This window comes from Podarcis pityusensis, assembly GCF_964106645.2.
Source record: "Podarcis pityusensis genome assembly, chromosome: 13".
Classification (NCBI taxonomy): Eukaryota; Metazoa; Chordata; class Lepidosauria; order Squamata; family Lacertidae; genus Podarcis; species Podarcis pityusensis.
The window spans coordinates 23,564,452-23,582,535 of record NC_138038.1 but is presented as its reverse complement, the minus strand read 5'-3'; the positions used below and the strand labels follow the sequence as shown (position 1 = coordinate 23,582,535).

The 18,084-nt window shown below is 46.4% G+C and overlaps 1 protein-coding gene and 1 long non-coding RNA gene across 4 annotated transcripts in view; both read left to right on the top strand.

Moving 5' to 3' along the window:
- Nucleotides 1–2,760, top strand: part of LOC308462180 — a 366,258-nt gene extending 363,498 nt beyond the window's left edge. Inside the window, exon 2 of the long non-coding RNA XR_013979049.1 lies at nt 2,184–2,760. This is a non-coding gene — a long non-coding RNA (uncharacterized lncRNA). The remainder of the gene's footprint in view (nt 1–2,183) is intronic.
- Nucleotides 2,761–9,011: 6,251 nt separating this feature from the next.
- Nucleotides 9,012–18,084, top strand: part of STAT3 (signal transducer and activator of transcription 3) — a gene marked incomplete at its 3' end in the record, with an annotated part of 39,811 nt that continues 30,738 nt past the window's right edge. For all 3 annotated transcript variants that reach the window (XM_080979326.1, XM_080979325.1, XM_080979327.1), the window contains exon 1: nt 9,012–9,134. The remainder of the gene's footprint in view (nt 9,135–18,084) is intronic.

Sequence of the window (18,084 nt, the reverse complement as noted above, 5' to 3'; positions counted from 1 at the left end):
CCTAACACCTCCTGTTTTGCCACTCGAAGGAGGATAGGTAAGAGGAGAAAGCAGTTGTTCCTGCCTCAGCATGATGGCACCAAGATTGGTTGCTACCACCCCACTGCCTGTGATTGCAATGCTTTACCTGTTTGTGCACATTCTCTTTGGGTGGCACAGCAGGGTCATGAAGAGGGAGCAGGCAAAAGGAGCAGCCTCTGAATGCTCACTTACCCTCTCTCACTCCGTGGCATGATGGAGACAATTGAATTCACTGGGCTCAGTCCCCATGCCACCTAGTAAGGTAAAGGCTCCCTGGACGGTTAAGTCCAGTCAAAGGCAACTATGGGGTGTGGCGTTCATCTCGCTTCAGGCCGAGAGAGCTGGCATTTGTTCACAGACAGCTTTCTGGGTCGCAACCAGCAGGACTAAACCACTTCTGGCGCAATGGGACGCCGTGATGAGTGCCAGAGTACATGGAAACGCCATTTACCTTCCCAGCACAGCAGTGCCTATTTGTCTACTTGCACTGGTGTGCTTTCAAACTGAGCACCTCTTTTTACACCACCACCAACTGCAGATTGGCTGCTTTTCTTTCAAACAAAAAGCATCACTTTTACGTATCCCCTTTTAAAATAGTGTTGTTTGTCCCTCCACAAGACAAGCCAGGAGACACCACTCAGAACTATTTCCACCCAAGTAGTTCCTTAGCCAGGATCTGAAAGTGTGACTTCCATTTTCCCCTCCAGGTGGCAGCAGCTCCCCTTCAGGTAGGAGCATTAAAAAAAACAAAAACAGAAGGGCACTGCCATTGCTGGAACACTGATACAGTCCATGTTTGTCAGCCATCTAGTTTCATAGAGCCCCCAGACATCAGTGGAAGATTAAGGCCTCTGCTCACAAACTGGATAGGAAAGAAGCCTAGCTGGATGTCATCAGCATCATCCTTCCCCTCCTGGGGAATCTTCGCCTACCCATTTGATACCATTGGGGAGCATCCAATGCTAATCCTACTCAGAGTAGACCCGCTGAAATGAATGAGCACGACCAACTTAGGGCCATTCATTCCAATGGGTCTACTTTGAGTAAGACTGGCACTGGATACGCTTTGCGCAGAAGAAGTCGGGTTTAGAACCAGGTAAGTTTGAAACATCCCACTGGTTTGTTCAGTAAGAGTTGCACAGCTGCCTCCTTCAACAACCAGGGGGGTTATGTACACCCTTTCGAGGTGATAAGGTACGGGACCAGTGCTTTGACCTGTGAAGCAAATAGTACCTTGGGGTGGGGCAATTCCAATCAGGAGAATGGCAGAGGGGAAAAGGTTAAACTACTCATCCATTAGCACCACGACACCATTTCAAATTTGAGGGGTGGGGAACCAGCATTTAGCTCTTTAAAAATTGCCAATCAGATTATGGATCTCCTACTGTTCTGCCTAGTTGTGCCTTTATTTGTGCCAGTGGTGCAGCCTTAAAATCACCCCTCCCATCACTCCCAAACAGCTGGCCTTGGCTTAGACCTAGCTGAATCTCTGGAAGTAGCAGGGCCAGCCCAGGGCGTTTTGTCACTTGAGGCAAAACAGGAAAAGCCCTCCTCTGCCCACAGCCCCACAGTTGCTGAGTGGAGGCAGCTTTCAGAAGCCCTGGCAGGCTGAAGGTGGCAGGAGAAGAAAAAATAGGAGGCCGGAGAGGAGCAGGTAGAGGAAGAGGTGGGAACCAAGCACAGGAGGAGGTGGGTGGCATGCTCCCCAGGGCCTGGATCTGCTGCCCCTCCCAGCTGTCCCCAGCCTGCCGCCCAAGACGATTGCCTCATCAAACCTCCTGGGTGGGCCAGTCCTGGGAAGTAGCCAGCAACTAATTCCCCGCTGGATGCAACATTCAACAGGAGGTTCTTGGCGAAGCCATCACTGATCCCACAGCACATCATCATCTGTTGGGACTTGCTGGGAAGAGGTGAAGAGGCTTTTCCAGAGTTGGCCCCTCCTCGCTCTGTTAAGTGGAACACAGATGATGGTGACAGAATGAGTGGGTGGGTAATTGATACATTACTTTGGAACTCCAGAATGGAATCCTCCGTTGAGCAATGAATAAGGACAAAACGATAATGCCAAAATTCCACAGCTGCTCGCTTCCATCTGTAAATATGGATTTCCCATTCTTCTGACTTTGTGCATTTCACTTCCTTCAAAAAAGAAAGAAAGAAAGGGGTGTCCTTATCCTGGAGTTTCCTTTGATGTTACTGAACATGATGGGAAATGGTAAGGGACTGGGCTGATTTACCCACCCATATCAAGGCTGAGTCAGAAGTACCACAAGAGACTCCACTGATCTTTGGCAGCTGGAAAGGACAGATAACTACAAGCAAGTCCTCACTGGAAAAGAGAGAAAGGGAAAGGAAAGGAAAATCTGGGTGGTATACAACCAGCTTTTACTCAGAGTAGACTCAATGAAACATGTCCACGACTAACTTAAGTCCATTAATTTAAGTGGGTCTGCTTTCAGTGAAAATTAGTTGAATATAGCCGTCTGTAAAGATAAGCATTTGCGTGGGATTCGCAGGGAAGAAGACAAAAGGGCAAGACACACCACAGCAGAAGACCTTTTATAAGATCAAAGCCAAAGCACAATAACCACAAGTTTCAACTGTCACTGCGGCATTTCTTGACTTGAAAGCAAAGGTCATCATCGCCCAGTGACATCACAGCGTATGTGGGTAACTCCGAAAAGATTTCAGATTACCACAAAAGGCATGTTAAGAAATAAATAAAGACATTTCACAAAATGGTTTGCTCAAAATAGGTGGGTACCACAACAAGGTGTTGCAACAGACCATACTTGCTTTCCCCCCCCCCCCACTCCCCAGCCACAACACCTAACAATGCTGTCATATCCTTTACATATCTAAGCCAACCCCAGGAGCACCAGATCTTACCCAAGTCTGTAAAGCCTCTGAAACCACTAACAAGGTCTGACCGGAATCCTTCTTGGGGTGGCTCATTAAGTGCAACTGGGGGAAAATGTTGCAGGGCAGAGTGAGCCTGATCCAAATTTCTGCCAGCCAGTCAGCTAGTCATGCCCTTTCCCAGGAAACTACATTCCATCCCCCTCCCCCTCCCCCAAAAGCAAGGTGGTATTCTCTGGCTATAGAGCATGCTCAGTCTTCATTGGTCTGTTTTGGGTCCCCCTCCTTTTTAGGGGTTTTGTCCCCAGTTGTTTCGTTTGTTTATTGGGAGGATAGTTCTGCAAATCTTGGCTTTTCTGTGAACCTGCTGATACCTCCCCTTGTGTGCAGATGGAGCCATTTTGACCACACAAGGATCCATAAATGATAATAAAACATATTGGCTGCCCACAACTGTGAGTCTCCTGGAATTCAATTCTACCTGCCATTCAGATATGCCATAGGCATGAACTTAAAGCATAGTTGCATTAAAGCATTCCTCAATGAGTGGCTTGCTAAGGTTTTCAAAAAGATCATTGCTGGCTGTGGGTTCATACGATTACCGCTGCAAGCTCCCCAAAAATGATACAGCAGCCATGTCCAACTGAGAATCCTTGCCACAGGTGGTCTCTATCAAAACATTTCACAGTCTGGCTGGTCCACATTCAGCTGTTAATCCACTTTCCCTACATTCACATTTAGACTGGAATAGTCCATGCCTGCAGCTATTTGATTTGGCATATGCAAAGCAGCTTCAGTACCCATCCCCTTTTGTGTGTGTCCCTGCCTTCTAATTTATTAACTCTGTTATGCCAGTTAGGTACTGTGCCCAGGGCCAGATTTAGGTTTGATGAGGCCCAAAGCTACTGAAGGAAATGGGGCCCTTTATATGTCCAGCTGTCCTTTGTCAACAACAAATTGTCACTGTTTTTTGTGTTGAATATATGTTATATGGTAATTTATGGACCTAATAAGTATCTAAAGCCATTTGCACATGTTGCCATGCAGGCACCCTATATATAGAAATGAGCAAACCAGTGATATTTTAGGGAGCAGGCTAGCACCGGGGCCCATTACTGTACTTACATCATAGGAGCCTACACAGCACAAGCACTGTTGCGGTATATATAGGATTCATTTTATTAGTTTTTTATCTAATATTTTGGAAATGTACATCCAGGTTTTTTTTTCCCTTTAAATTTTTTGGGGGGCCCCAAGAGACTGGGGCCCTAAGCTATGGCTTGTTTAGCTTATACGTAAATTCGGCACTGACTGTACCAACAGGGCATGCACACAGATAGCTTTTTAAATTTAAAAAACACACACAAAATTCTCACCTAAGAAGTGTGCAAAAGTGCAGTCAGTCAACTGTAAATTTGCTTGTGCGGTTTTCTGGTTTCATGCAAATCTGAGGGTCAAAGGAAAGCTGGATAAGAAATGAACACAGTGATGAAGCAGTGGGTGTGGAAAGCAGAGTAGCAGAAAGTGGTAATTTATCTATCCACCCCCCCAAACCCCCCCCCCAAAAATTGTATGTAACCCTGAGGAGAGAGGTTTGGAGCCCCAACTTATTGGATTAGAATTGACAGGGGTCTGCATTCAGATGGGTGTTGCTTGATGGTAATGTCATTTAGACAATGCAAATTAAATGGAAATGCAAACAGCTGCCAATACACAGTAAACTCCAGTGTGGACGAGCCCTCGGACTCTACTCTGGTTAACATGTCTACACTCACTTCATATTAATCAGGTCTTAAATTGCATAACCCAGCTGAGCAGCCCACCAAGAAAAAACTAGCATAGCCACTGCACTTCACGGCTGTAGAATGATTTCTTCCAGGGTCTGCTGCTACCTATAGGATTGTGCCCCACCCACCCATGCAACAGAGTCACTGTGTCCCCAACAGCTGCAGGAGTTGCAGCACTTCAAAAAAGTGCCATTTTGCAGCATGAAGTTGCCACAATGGTGAATACATTTATTCTTTCCTATCATCTATCTATCAACTATAAACGTAAGGCTGTCATCACGCAAACCCATTGGAAGACTTGCATCACAATCCTGGATTTGTATGAAGCTAGAGTACACATATGATCTGGCTGTTGGAACCAGCTGTGAACTATTTTGACCAACTGTCACTGTCAAACTATACAGGATACTGGAAAATGAGTGATCAAATCTTGCACTGTTAATTTTTTTTGGTCAAAACACAAAACAACTGTGTGGTGTGTGCGTGTTTGTGTGTACATGAGAGAACTGAATCGAATAATCCAGTTGGGGCAGCAGTACCCAGCCCTTTCCACCATGCTGTTTTCCTGATCTTAAAGAGCCTCCTCCCCTACCTTGGATACCTGTCCAACGCTGGAAATCATATAGGTACCTGTGCAGTTGCTGGTAGTTTGTGAGAGGTTTAGAGAAGGGAAGCATCACAGTACAATGGGTTAATTGCTCCATCCCTCAGCATCATGTCTTAATCCTATTCGTACTTCTCTCCAAAACTTTTCCAAACTAAAACTTTTATTCCTGGATTTCCCAGCAGCTCACTGGTTTATCTCTCAGTGGGCTGCTAAACCCGGGCCTGTGGATTCTTATATACAAATAATAATAATCCTGCACATTGATCCGTAGCATGTCAGGGCTAGGCTGGCAGTTAACCCAGTTAGTTTTGTCACAGCCTGATCATTGACTTGAGGTAACATGGAGTCAGTTATTTTCACTGGTGGTACCAGTGTTATGGAATGCCCTCCCTGGTGAAATACAAGAGGTTCCATAAGTATTGGCATTCTGCTGGCTCTTTAAAACATGCCTCTTGAAGTAAGCCTTCCTCTGATTTCCTGGTCTGTGGTTTTAACAGACTTGTTTATGATATATTTTAATTAGGGATGTTTTTCTACTTTGATCTTACTGTTTTACTATGATTGACAGCTTGTTATTTTGCTGCTGGCTTTTTCTGCTTGGGAAATGAATTGACACTTCTTCTCAAGATGAAGGGCGGTGTATGTAGGAGGAAAATTGACCTGACCTGTGTGTGAGTAATTAACAAAATAATCAGCTGGGTACCTAAATTCCAAACATAGGGCTTTGCACACCCCTCCAGCAGGAGAGAGCCCCCAACAGAATTAAGAACAATCTCAGAGTTAAACAGCAGTATTGCTGGTAGGTTGCTAAACCTTTTTGCATATCCCATTTAGTGTACTTTAAAACGCCTGCCCCCTCTCTCTACCCCTGTAGCCATGAACAGACCACATACAGTTCAGTAAGTTTTAAATGCTTAACTTACTAAATCCAAAGGTCCAAGTCATGTGTTATTTCATGCAGCAGCAAAAAGAACACAGGCAGATTACTTTTGGGGGCAAAATACAGCATATAGTTTCAAACATTAGTCCTGGTTGATTACATGGCACGGAGAGAGGTGAGGAACAGAAAGAGAAGCAGCTTCACTTCCTTCCTCATGGAGGTAAGGGGCATGACCTAGCTGAGTCTAGGAACTCTGTGGTTTTAAACCCTTCATGCACCAACTAGTATGTATGCATAGATATGTTTGACTGCAATTTCCCACAGTATATAAATTATTTTAATAACAACAATCCGGTTTCCTTTGTTGTTTTTGTGTCATGTATGAAAAGACTTCAGTACATGTAACAAAAACAGGTTTCAGAAATTGTTGGTTTGTAAGCCAATCAATAAAATGAGTTTCACAAAACAGAGAAACACACAAAAAAGAGGAAATTGGCACAACAGGGACAGAGGTGAACAAGTGAGCTTTCCAACATCCTCTGTTGCGCAATGTAGAACTCATTAATCCAGACCAGGGGTAGGCCAGGGCTAAGGCCCGTGGGCCGGATGCAGCCCAATCGCCTTCTCAATCTGGCCCACAGACGGTCCGGGAATCAACGTTTTTACATGAGTAGAATGTGTCCTTTTATTTAAAACGCATCTCTGGGTTATTTGTGGGGCACAGGAATTCATTCATTTTTTTTCAAAAATAGTCCCACATGGTCTGAGGTACGGTGGAACAGCCCACGGCTGAAAAAGGTTGCTGACCCCTGACCCAGACCAAACGTGTTTTTCCTTCTGCTGTACGCACCACCTGTGCACTAACAGCAGCCTTCCCTTCCCAGGGTCAGCTGCAGAGGTCACACAGCACCTTGGGAGGAATGGCTAATGCCAACCACTAACAAACCTCAAGGAGATTTGGGACTTTCTGCTTCGTGCCATACCACCTGCAACTCATGTCTGAGGGACAGACTCAAAGGGCAAGGTAGCTCAGGTCAGAAGCTAAACTCTCATTTTCCCATGAAAGTCAAAGGGTGATGGTTATCGTTATATAACAAAAAACAAAACAAAACAAAACAACAACACATTACCGGGCCCAGTTCAAATTGCTGGTTTTGACTTTTAAAGTCCTAACCGGCTTGGACCCGAGCTATTTACTGGACCACCCACACCTATACTAACCAGCCCACACCTTAAGATCTGCTTCGGAGGCTCTCCTGGTATGCCCACTAGATAAATCAGTAATGAGGGTAGCCATGAGAAGTCCTTTTGGTGGCCTGCCTCATCTCTATGGAACAATGTCCTATAGGACTGACACCAAACCTCCATGCTGCAGGCTTTTCAGGAGCCCTGACGACTTACCTGATTGGTTTCCAGGAATGATATTCAATATGCAGAGTACACTGAGGTCCATCTCTCTGTCCCATTTGACTCAGGAAAGGCTATAGAGGTGTTAGACCGACACCTGGAGGTGGCAATGGGGCTGGGGGAAAAAACCTAGGAGGGGAATAAAAATTTCCCCTTACCAGCCGAATGAGCACTGCAGACAGGACAGAGCCTTCCACTGCACCTGTGGGCAGCAGGTTAGCTTAGAGCATGGTTGGCCAATATGGTATCCTCCAGATGATGTGGGACTACAACTCCCATCAACCCCAACCAGTATGGCTAATAGTAAGGAAAGATGGTAGTCTTGAGTACAACAACATCTAGAGGACAACACACTGACTACTCCTGACAGATGCATTCACTGTATTCTTTCTGGTGCTTGCTGAAGACATTAGGCAAGCCTTACTCAGATGTTTGGAAAGTTTATATGGGTTTTAATTTGTTTTCGGTCTATTATGGTTTTAACTTTGTGTATGGCGTAAATTATAGCTGCAAAAGTTTTTAGTGATGGTTTTGTTGTTTAGTCTTTTTTTGTAAGCCACTTTGTTTTTTCCTACAACCAAGGGGTATATAAAATTTATGAAATAAATATAAATATATAAGGAAGGGCGCAGAGAACACCACAGCTGTGTCCTCTCACCACCTCACCGCCACTTCCTGCCTCCCAGGATCTGCCGCCTAAGGCAACCACCTCACTCTATCCAATGGTAGAACCAGCTGTGGCAGCTACTCATGCAAACACCAGCCTCCTCCTCCTCCTTCTTGCTCACTTGCCATTTCCTTCTGGGTGCCACACACAGTGGAGGGGCTGGGTCCCAGTAACTCCTATCTCTCCCCCGCCCCATTACCTACTGCTCCAACAAGAGAGAAGGCAAGCAAAGAGGTAGGGGAGAGTCTGGGCCAAAGGACCAGCCGATGGAGGCTCCTTGCAACTAGGCACTCGCCCAGTGCTTCCTGGCAGGAGTAGGCAGAGACAGCAGCTGCTGTGGCTTCCTCCTGTCAAGACACTCTGTCAGAACTAGGAGAGGAAAGGCAGGCTCGACTTCTCTTTGCTGAGCAGGGCAGGCGAGAGGGCTGAGCCCACTAGAAGGAGGTGACCCAGCAACCCCCCCCCCTACAAGCTGCCCTGCAACATCCCCGCTGAGAGCTCCTTCCCCCGCCCACTGGGGCTGAAGCGAAGCCTCCCTCCCGCTCAGGAGAAAGACAACAGCGGCGGCAGCGGCGGCGGCGGCTACGTCACGCGCTGCCCGGAACTCAGCTGGGTTTCCAGCAGAGCAGCGGGAGGAGGAAGCCAGGCGTGGAACAGCCGGATGAATAATGAAAGCCGAGGACCGCGCTGATTGGCTACCAGAGGCACCTCCCGGCGAAGGGACCCGCAGAGCTCGCCGGCGATTGGTCGGCGGCGGAGAATGTCGGCAACTCGGGGCGCGCGGGCGAGAGGGAGGGGGCGGGGTCAGGCTCGCAGCCAGCAGCTGGGGCAGGGCTAAGAGCGCGGCGACGGGAAGAGGCCGGATCGGTCCCAGCGGTGGGCAAGGGGCGCCGGGCGGTCTGCAAGGTAGGCCGGGAGGCACCGGGGGCGGGGGCCGCCGGGAGTGCCGGAGCCTTGCTTTGGGGCGGGAGGGCTCAGCCGCGGCTCAGGTAGAGGCTACCTCTTAAGCATGTGCAGAGTGCCCGCTCCACCCGCCGCTTGAAGGGTGACAGCTGGGGGCGAGGCGCTGCTCCGAGGAACAACTGCTTTCCCTGGGGAATCAAGGGCCAAGTGGGCAGGAATTCTTTAGTCAGGATGGGGTCGGAGAGCGGCTAGGAAAGAGCAGGTTGTGGGAAGGAAGAGGCTGAGAAGTGCCTCATCTTGGGGTGCTGGTGGAGGTCTGCTTTATCCTGCCAGCTATGAGCCTTGGAAGGAGGTGGTGGGTCATGGGAGCGAACGTTGCCTCTTGAAGGATCCGGGAAGTCTGCCGTCATGTATATAATTTTCTTGGAGGGGGTGTGCGTGTGTATATGTTAATGCGCGTTCTGTTTCCTTGACTTCGGATTAACTCAACGTGTTGGGTCTGTCGGCGGAGGAGGGAGATGTTTGCTCTCCGTGCTCCCTCCAAAAAGTGTGAGGGGTCTGCGCGCGCCCCTGATATAGGTTCTTGCCCCCGAAGTATTTATTAGGTACACTTTGCGGGCCCTCCCCCAATGGCGGGGAGCGTCTGGAGAGACGCGGAAAGGGGAATAATTGTAGGGCTGTTGCAGGTGGGTTGGAAACCCCATGCTGTTACCTCAACTACAAGGAAAACGGCTGCTGAAAGTGAGGGTCCCATCTACACTATGAATTTAAAGCGGTTTTGTACCGCTTTAAACAGTCATGCCCCCCCTCCCGCCCAAGCATCCTGGGAAGTGTAAGAGGACTGAAAGTTGTGAGGAGAGTTGAGCGTCAATTCCGGGAATTTCCTGGGAAGAAGGATTGATTGTTAAACCTCTCTGAGACTGTGAGCTGAATGTGTGTGTGAGGGGGGAGGGGTGTCTCATGACAACTCTTCGCACTCTTATAAACTACAGTTCCCAGGATGCTTTGGGGGGGAACAGAGGATGGTTTAAGGCTTTTTAAAAAACTGCTTTGAGGTTTTGTTTTGTTTTAATCAAGCTGTGTATTTATTTTATGAAATAAGTAAAATAAAGTGCTGTGATACTGCTTTAAAAGATGGGGGTCTAGGGCAGTATGGCAGCTGTCACCTATGCAGAGCTAGCTGATATGGTGTTATCAAGGGTGCATTGTTCTTGGTTCTTCCTATCATTCAACAAGGAAGGGTTGGGGCCTGGCTTGACATCCACATGCCTCTTTTTTGTGGGGGTGTTATCCCTGTTGCTGGAAGTTATCCATTGGGAAATCCCCCTTTTTATCTCTCTCTTCTCTCACCCCACCCCGGCATCACTTCTTTATCTGGCTATACAAACACAGTGTCCCTGAACGTGAGTCTTCATAAAAATTAGATTTAAAAACAAAGCAGAACTGGAGCCAGCCTCCCAAACGGCTGTGGGAGATTCTGACCTGGTTTCGTAGTGAAGTGATGTTTTGCGAGGTTGACCTCCCCTTCTCACTGACTTGTTCTGTTGCCTGCTAAATTGGGCGCTGTTGTGTAGCAAAAAAACCCTCCACTAAACTTCGAAAAAAGGCTGACAGGAAGCTTCTGTTTGCACAAGTGTCTCAATAGGCCAAGTGTGGGGGAGGTTGCGTTATGGTGCAAAAACAGCTCTGCTGCAAAGCTGGCCAGTCCAAGGGTTAAGATCTGGCAGTGAGGCCTTGAAACCGCAGTCGATGTTTACCTTTCTGTTTCAGAAGGAAGGCCTTTGCTACTTTCGAGGTACTTCAGCTTTTGCTCTGGATTGCGTTGCCAGGTTTCAATGGGGATAGGAGGTACTGGGCTGCTTCCAAGGTTGCCTGGGATGCCTGCTGGAACTTGCAAATTCCCAAATTGTCCTTAAGAAGCTTCTGGCAATAATTTAAGAATGTGCTCCTTCACCAGATCATTCAGATTTCTCAGTGGGGTTCTTGCATGGCTAGGGAAGTGGCTGAAGAAGGAGCTTGCTCTTTTGACTGTGGGTTGCATAGGCAGGTTTTTTCCCATTACAGTGGTACCTCGGGTTAAGTACTTAATTCGTTCCGGAGGTCCGTACTTAACCTGAAACTGTTCTTAACCTGAAGCACCACTTTAGCTAATGGGGCCTCCTGCTGCCGCCGCGCCGCCGGAGCACAATTTCTGTTCTCGTCCTGAAGCAAAGTTCTTAACCTGAAGCACTATTTCTGGGTTAGTGGAGTCTGTAACCTGAAGCGTATGTAACCTGAGGTACCACTGTAGTTTATCTGACCCAGGGATTCATTGTATAGACATTACAATGGCTATTTAATTGAGGGAGCAGGGTAAGCGATGATCACTTTCTCCTGCCTACGGCAAGGTGCTTGCTTTCTTAACAAGGGCTGGGGAACCTGTAGTTTTTAAGAAGTCGGTTGGCTCCAAGCTCTATCATCATCCTGGACCGTTGACCATGCTAGCTGGGGCTGATGGGAGTTGTAGTCCAACAGACCCTGGAGGGCCACTGTCCCTGGTTTAGGCATTGGGACATATTTCTGCTCCTGTCCTCCAGGATAACCACAGGGAAATGGAAGTGAAGAGTAGCAGCATAGACTAAGATCTTTCAAAGAAGCAGGAATAATGTCCTGCTGTTTTCAACTGAACTGGGCACTTAAAAGATGCAGTAATGTTGTATACCCCCCAACATTTTCCCAATGAAAATACAGACACCCTATTCCATAATAATAATAGTAATAATTTATTATTTATACCCCACCCATCTGACTGGGTTGCCCCAGCCACTCTGCGCGACTTCCAACATATATATAAATGTTTTAAAACTTCCCTATACAGGGCTGCCTTCAGATGTCTTGTAAATAGGTTGTATAGTTACTTATCTCCTTGACTTAGGGGTCGCATACCCTCCAACATTTCTCCTATGAAAATAGGAACGTCCTAAGGAAAAGTGGAACATTCCAGGATCAAATAAAAAACCAGGTCGGCTTCTGTAAATCTGGGACTGTCCCCGGAAAAAAGGGACACTTGGAGGGTCTGATATTGATGTTCCAGTGCCCTGACTTCCATGATGTTGACTGTGAGGTGTTTGCTGAGAACCAGTATTCTTTCTCTGTCTCTTTCTCCCCCGCTTCCCCACCCCCCTCTGGTTTGCAGTAAGTCAGTTTTATGATTCCTGGCTGACTCCTGCTGCTGCTGCTGTTCTCCCAGCTGGCGTCTCCAATGTCAAAACCACAGTGCAGTGTTTGTCTCTGGCCTGTGTTTATAGAAGCAAGGTGCGAAAGAAGAGACATCTTATACAGGAGCTTGGTTATAAAGATCAGAACAGCTATTCTGTAAGCGTAATAATCCATCATGATCCAGCACAAAGCCCTTGGCTACGTGGAACAAATGAAACTTGTTAAAGGTCACACACGCAAAAAAAATTTGCTTTCATTTTAATTCTTTCCCCAAAATAAATGGAAATGGGAGCATTTATTCGACTGGGGGTGGGGGGACTACACTCATTGTGTCAAATCTGGCTTTTAATAGTCTGACACAGTCTGCCAGCTGTTAAGAACTGGTCCTGCTTGGAAGTCGGGATTTCTGATGAGTCCTTTGTCAGAGGCATATATGTTGTAGTAAAGTGAGGCCCTTAGTTAAACCAAAAGCTTTTGCTCCATATGTCTTGTGATAATCCTGCAAACAGGTATTGAAATGAAATTTTGCGCCTATGTTCAGGACATACTTCTGCATCTTAAGTTTTAATCCCATGCTGTTTTGTCTTTTTTAAAATGCACATGTATAAAATCCAGCAAAATAACATATCTTTACAATAATTAAATTTATCTTAGACCAGTGGTTCCTTATTAGGGGTCCGAGGACCCATAGAATGCATCCAGGGAGTCCATAGCCCCATCCCTTACCTACCCCCAACTGTTTTTTTGTATTTTTTGCATAGTAATATCACAAATTTTATTGTCTGTTTTAGTGCTGTATGATTTTTGTTTTGTAATACATTTTTATTAGTTTTCAATTACAGTCCAATAATAGCCTCATTATAACAATAGCAATTTTAATACAATTATTAATACAAATAATTAAAATACTGAATTACCGGTATATAATTTAGTTAAAGTGGCTCTCCGCGTGCTAGATTTGATGGTTTGATAATTTTCTTTATTTCGGCGTTCCAAAATCTTATCAGGTTAAATTACATTCTGGTCACAATAAAAATCCCTTATACAACAACGGCAATATTAATAACTTTTATTCGTGTTGGCACATTAAATGATTTATAAAACTGCAAGTGAGGAACTCAAACTATAGCCTTGTTCTTCCTGTGTGTGGCAATTATTTTGTCCATGGTGTTTCTTCCTGTCCTTGTAAGATGTTATGTCTTTCTTTCTCCTGGTTGTTGCTGTTATCCGTCATGCCTTTGGCAGAGCTGATATCCAATTGTCGTTTCAGTAATTTCTCCATCGCTCTGTCCCATGCGTCGTTGTTTCATACCGAGAACTTTAACAACATCTGCAAAAGTCACTCTGTCCCAGTAAATAAAACTGTTGTCACCATTTTCCTTCTCAGCCTGGGAAGAAGAGCGGTCTGTCGAACTGCAGATGATTCAATAAAGAACCTTAGCAGCTACTTGGCAGTTCACAGACTCCTTCCATCCTTCCTTCCTGCTGAAGATATATGAGCAATTACACTTCCAATAAAATTAAATTCTATGTCCTCTTAGCATTATTCATTTCGTAAATAATAAAGGATGGGGAAGAGTCAGCTCTAAGTTTCCATCGTAAACCTTTTGCAAAATAGAGCTTCCCTCCCTCCCCCCCCCCCTTTTACACACACAGTTCTGTTTAATGTTATATTCCATGTTTATAATCCTGTTTCTTCCATCCTCGCTTGAACAAATATACAGTAATTTGAACTAACGTTCAGAGGAGGGTTGCTGAATCATAAATGTGGAAAAGAAAACTTTAAATAAACTGTAGGCTCCCCCCCCCCAGTCTTTTGCACCAAATGAAGTCTTATCTCAAGTTCAAACCTTAAATCCTTGCAGTTGGTTTGTTCCACCGTTTGTGATCTTATCTCTTCTAGCACGTGCCTGTACTTTAGTCCAAATTAAGCTCTAATTAACAGGAGAACCTCTGCTTCTTAATGGCAGCATCGGAGGGTTTTCAGCAGGCGAAGTGCTTTTGCACTCGGCACCTCCCTGGCCCCTGCATTCCATGCACTGCTTTATTCTACCTAACTTGTAGAGTTGAAGAGTGCCTTGTAGCCCACACACACCCTGCACCATGCAGGACATTCAGAGCTAGAGAGCCCCATATCTCAGGTGGCACAGTTGGTCAGTATGCTTGGCTCTTAACCAGAAGGTTGGTGGTTTGAGCCCACCCAGGGACAACTGTGGGCAGGATTCCTGCATCACAGGGTGTTGGGCTTGGTAAATCTATGGGTACCTTCCAATCATACAGTTCTCTTATTCTATGAATAGGTGACTGCCCAGCCGCTGATTGAAGATCTCAGGCTGACAGGCCAGGAGAGGACATTTTCTGTGGCAGCTCCTCATCTGTAGAACTTCCTTCCCCACAGAGGTGTGTCTGGCACCTTCAACATGGAGCTTTTGGCGAATGCTGAAGACATGCCTCTTCACTGTGGCTTTTGACACTTGATGTCTTATTTTTTGGGACGTGGATGGTGCTGTGGTCTAAACCACTGAGCCTGGGGATTGCCGATCGGAAGATCGGCGGTTTGAATCCCTGCGACAGGGTGAGCTCCCGTTGCTCGGTCCCAGCTCCTGCCAACCTAGCAGTTCGAAAGCACGTCAAAGTTCAAGTAGATAAATAGGTACCACTCCGGCAGGAAGGTAAACGGCTTTTCCGTGCGCTGCTCTGGTTTCGCCAGAAGTGGCTTAGTCATGCTGGCCAGATGACCTGGAAAAACTGTCTGCGGACAGACGTCGGCTCCCTCGGCCAGTAAAGCGAGATGAGCACCCCAACCCAAGAGTCATTCGCAACTGGACTTAACTGTCAGGGGTCCTTTACCTTTACCCTTTTATGTCTTATTTTTAGGACCCAGCTTGTTTCTGCGATTGTTGGTGGTTTTGAACTGCTTTTAATAATAATAATAATAATAATAATAATAATAATAATACCCCACCCATCTGGCTGAGTTTCCCCAGCCACTCTGGGCGGCTCCCAATTGAGTGTTAAAACAATACAACATTAAATATTAAAAACTTCCCTAAGCAGGGCTGCCTTCAGATGTCTTTTAAAGATAAGATAGCTGCTTATTTCCATCACATCTGATGGGAGAGCGTTCCACAGGACGGGCGCCACTACCAAGAAGGCCCTCTGTCTGGTTCCCTGTAACCTCACTTCTCGCAAAGAGGGAACCGCCAGAAGGCCCTCAATGCTGGATCTCAATGTTGTGCAATACTGTGTTTTAACATCAGTATTGCATTTTAATTGTTGTACCTTGGCCTGGCACCTTAGGGTGAAAGGTGGGTAATAAAATGTAATATTTGTAATATTTATGATAATATCTCCAGAGAGAGAGAGAGAGCGCCAGCCCACCTGCCAGGCAACAGTTTCCAGCATCAAACTGATCTTATCATGAAGAACCTATTAATGTTCATCCAAAATCTAATCCTGCCCTTTGGGGCAGAGAGAACAAGGCTTTGTCATAGCACTCCTTCATTACCTGAAGGGATTTCACGCTGCAGCCACCACACCCCTCAAGTGTTGGCTTCTCCAGAATAGATATCCAGGTCTGTAGCATCTTCTTTGACAATATGTTAGTATTTAGTTTGCATTCTGAGTTTCCCAGGGTGCTTAGAAAGGTGTGTCATAATGTTTCTCACAGAAACGGCGAGAATCCCAGAGTCCATCCCTTCAAATGAGTAGAGAAGTGTCATTCAACTAGGAGAGGCAGAAAGTTCAGTGGCTGTCTTTATTTCGAAACAAATGCTTTGAGTTTTCTTTGCTTGTTGTGTCTCTCCCAGCACTTTGCTTTTAGTGGTTCCCTAGCCATGTGCACAGGAAACGTTTCTCAAAGTGAGAAGTGGCCAGTGCATTCAAAGCTGCATTATCTTCCTCCACGTGCAGAAGTGCTTTCAATTGTTTCTTGGTGTATCTGGTTTCTGTTCTGCCTCTCTCTCTCTCTCTCTCTCTCTCTCTCTCTCTCTCTCTCTCTGTTTTAAGCCTATGAAGAGTCCTGCTGCAGCAGGCCAATGGCCCATCTTATCGAACAGCCTATTGTATCTCAGAGGACATTTATCAGCACCCTGCCTCATCCTGCTCCTTCTACCGCATGAAGAAAGCTTGGGGCAAGTTGACAGATGAGATCCCTGCAGATTCAGATTATTAACAACCGTGTGCAGAAATTTCACAGGGCCTGTAACCACTGTTAGAAGTGGTGTTTCTCTTGGGGACCCCATCTTTATGGACACCTTCTAGCTCACTGGCCTCGTTTGCTTATACAGTGGTACCTTGGAAGTTGAACGGAATCGGTTCCAGAAGTCTCTTTGACTTCCAGAACATTCAGAAACCAAGACGCGGCTCTTGCAGCCAATTGGAAGCCCCGTCGGATATTGGGTTCCAAAGAACATTTGCAAACTGGAACACTCACTTCCGGGTTTGTAGCGTTCAGGAGCCAAAACATTCGACTCGCAAGGCATTTGGGATCCAAGGTATAACTGTAATGCTAAGCCCAAACCATAGCTTAGTGAACAATTGCAGCCACTTCACTACCTTCCACCCCACAATCCTGCCGCTGAACTACCTGGCTGGACTAAACAGACCATGGGCAGTTAACTAAGTACAAACCTTGGAGCCACTTGGGTTCACATAGAGCTCTGAGCCAAATCACGGCTTTGCTCTGGGTAGCCTGACAGCATCAGAACCGGGGGAGGAGTGAAGCAGTCAGCTTTTTCCCTAGGCACCTGTACCTATGTGCATGTTCTTGCTGTGTTACATCCAAACCAGACAAGGCACAAATTTCATGCATATATTTTAAAACAAAAAACAAAACATGGCAAGTCAAGTGTCTTAACTGCGCTTTTAGATTTTAATAGTTTTTGTTTGATACAGTATTTTAATAGTTGTATTTGTTTTGTGAGCCACTCGGAGAATTTATATTATGGATTGGCTATGTGCCACCAGCCTTTCCCCAACCTCCCAGTACTTTGCACTACAAATCGCATCAGCCTCAGCCTCAGCCGGCTGGGGAAATCCTGCTGCTTTAAAATCTTTCTCTCGGCCCAGCTTGGCTTTTGTGCAAGCATGATGAGTCTGCTGTTTGCAATGGGGAATCAAAAGCATTTCCTGATCCACTGTGCAGACTGCTGGCTTCTTTCACTTTCCATTCATGGTTTGAAAAAAGAAGACAGCTCTGAATTGTGCCATGGTGGTGGTGGTTCTTTGAGACTGAAATGTCTACCCTCTCCCTTGCCTGCCGACGACTTATTTCAAATGATTCTTGACCCTCAGGAAACTGAAAGATCGGGACAGACAAATAACAGTTCTTTCCTCCCGGGCTTCATAGCTAGCTTCCAAATGACCTGTGCGTGGAACAAATCCGAAGGCAACTTCCTTGTCTCTGGGGCAGTTCCCAGCAGAGTCTGCCTCCTGTGTTTCCCGTAAGCCCCTTTCCTGCTTTCCAAGGGAGTTGCTGGAGGCTGGCTTTGGGGGCGAATGAGAACAGAGATTGAGAATTCATCCTGTGCTTACCGGTCAAGACTGTAAAGGTACAGTGTTGTTGGGGGGGGGTGTGGCGTGTCCTGTGAGTTTTGTTTCATTTCGTGCTCTGAGGGGGCTTTTTGAATGTGGGTGAAAGTAAACGTGACTTGGTAAATGTGGAAGGTTTGCCAAAAGTCCGTCTGTTCTGCAGATGTGACGGAATGAGGTGCTGGCGTGAATCGCACCACAGCAAAGAGCTGGTGGGGAATTA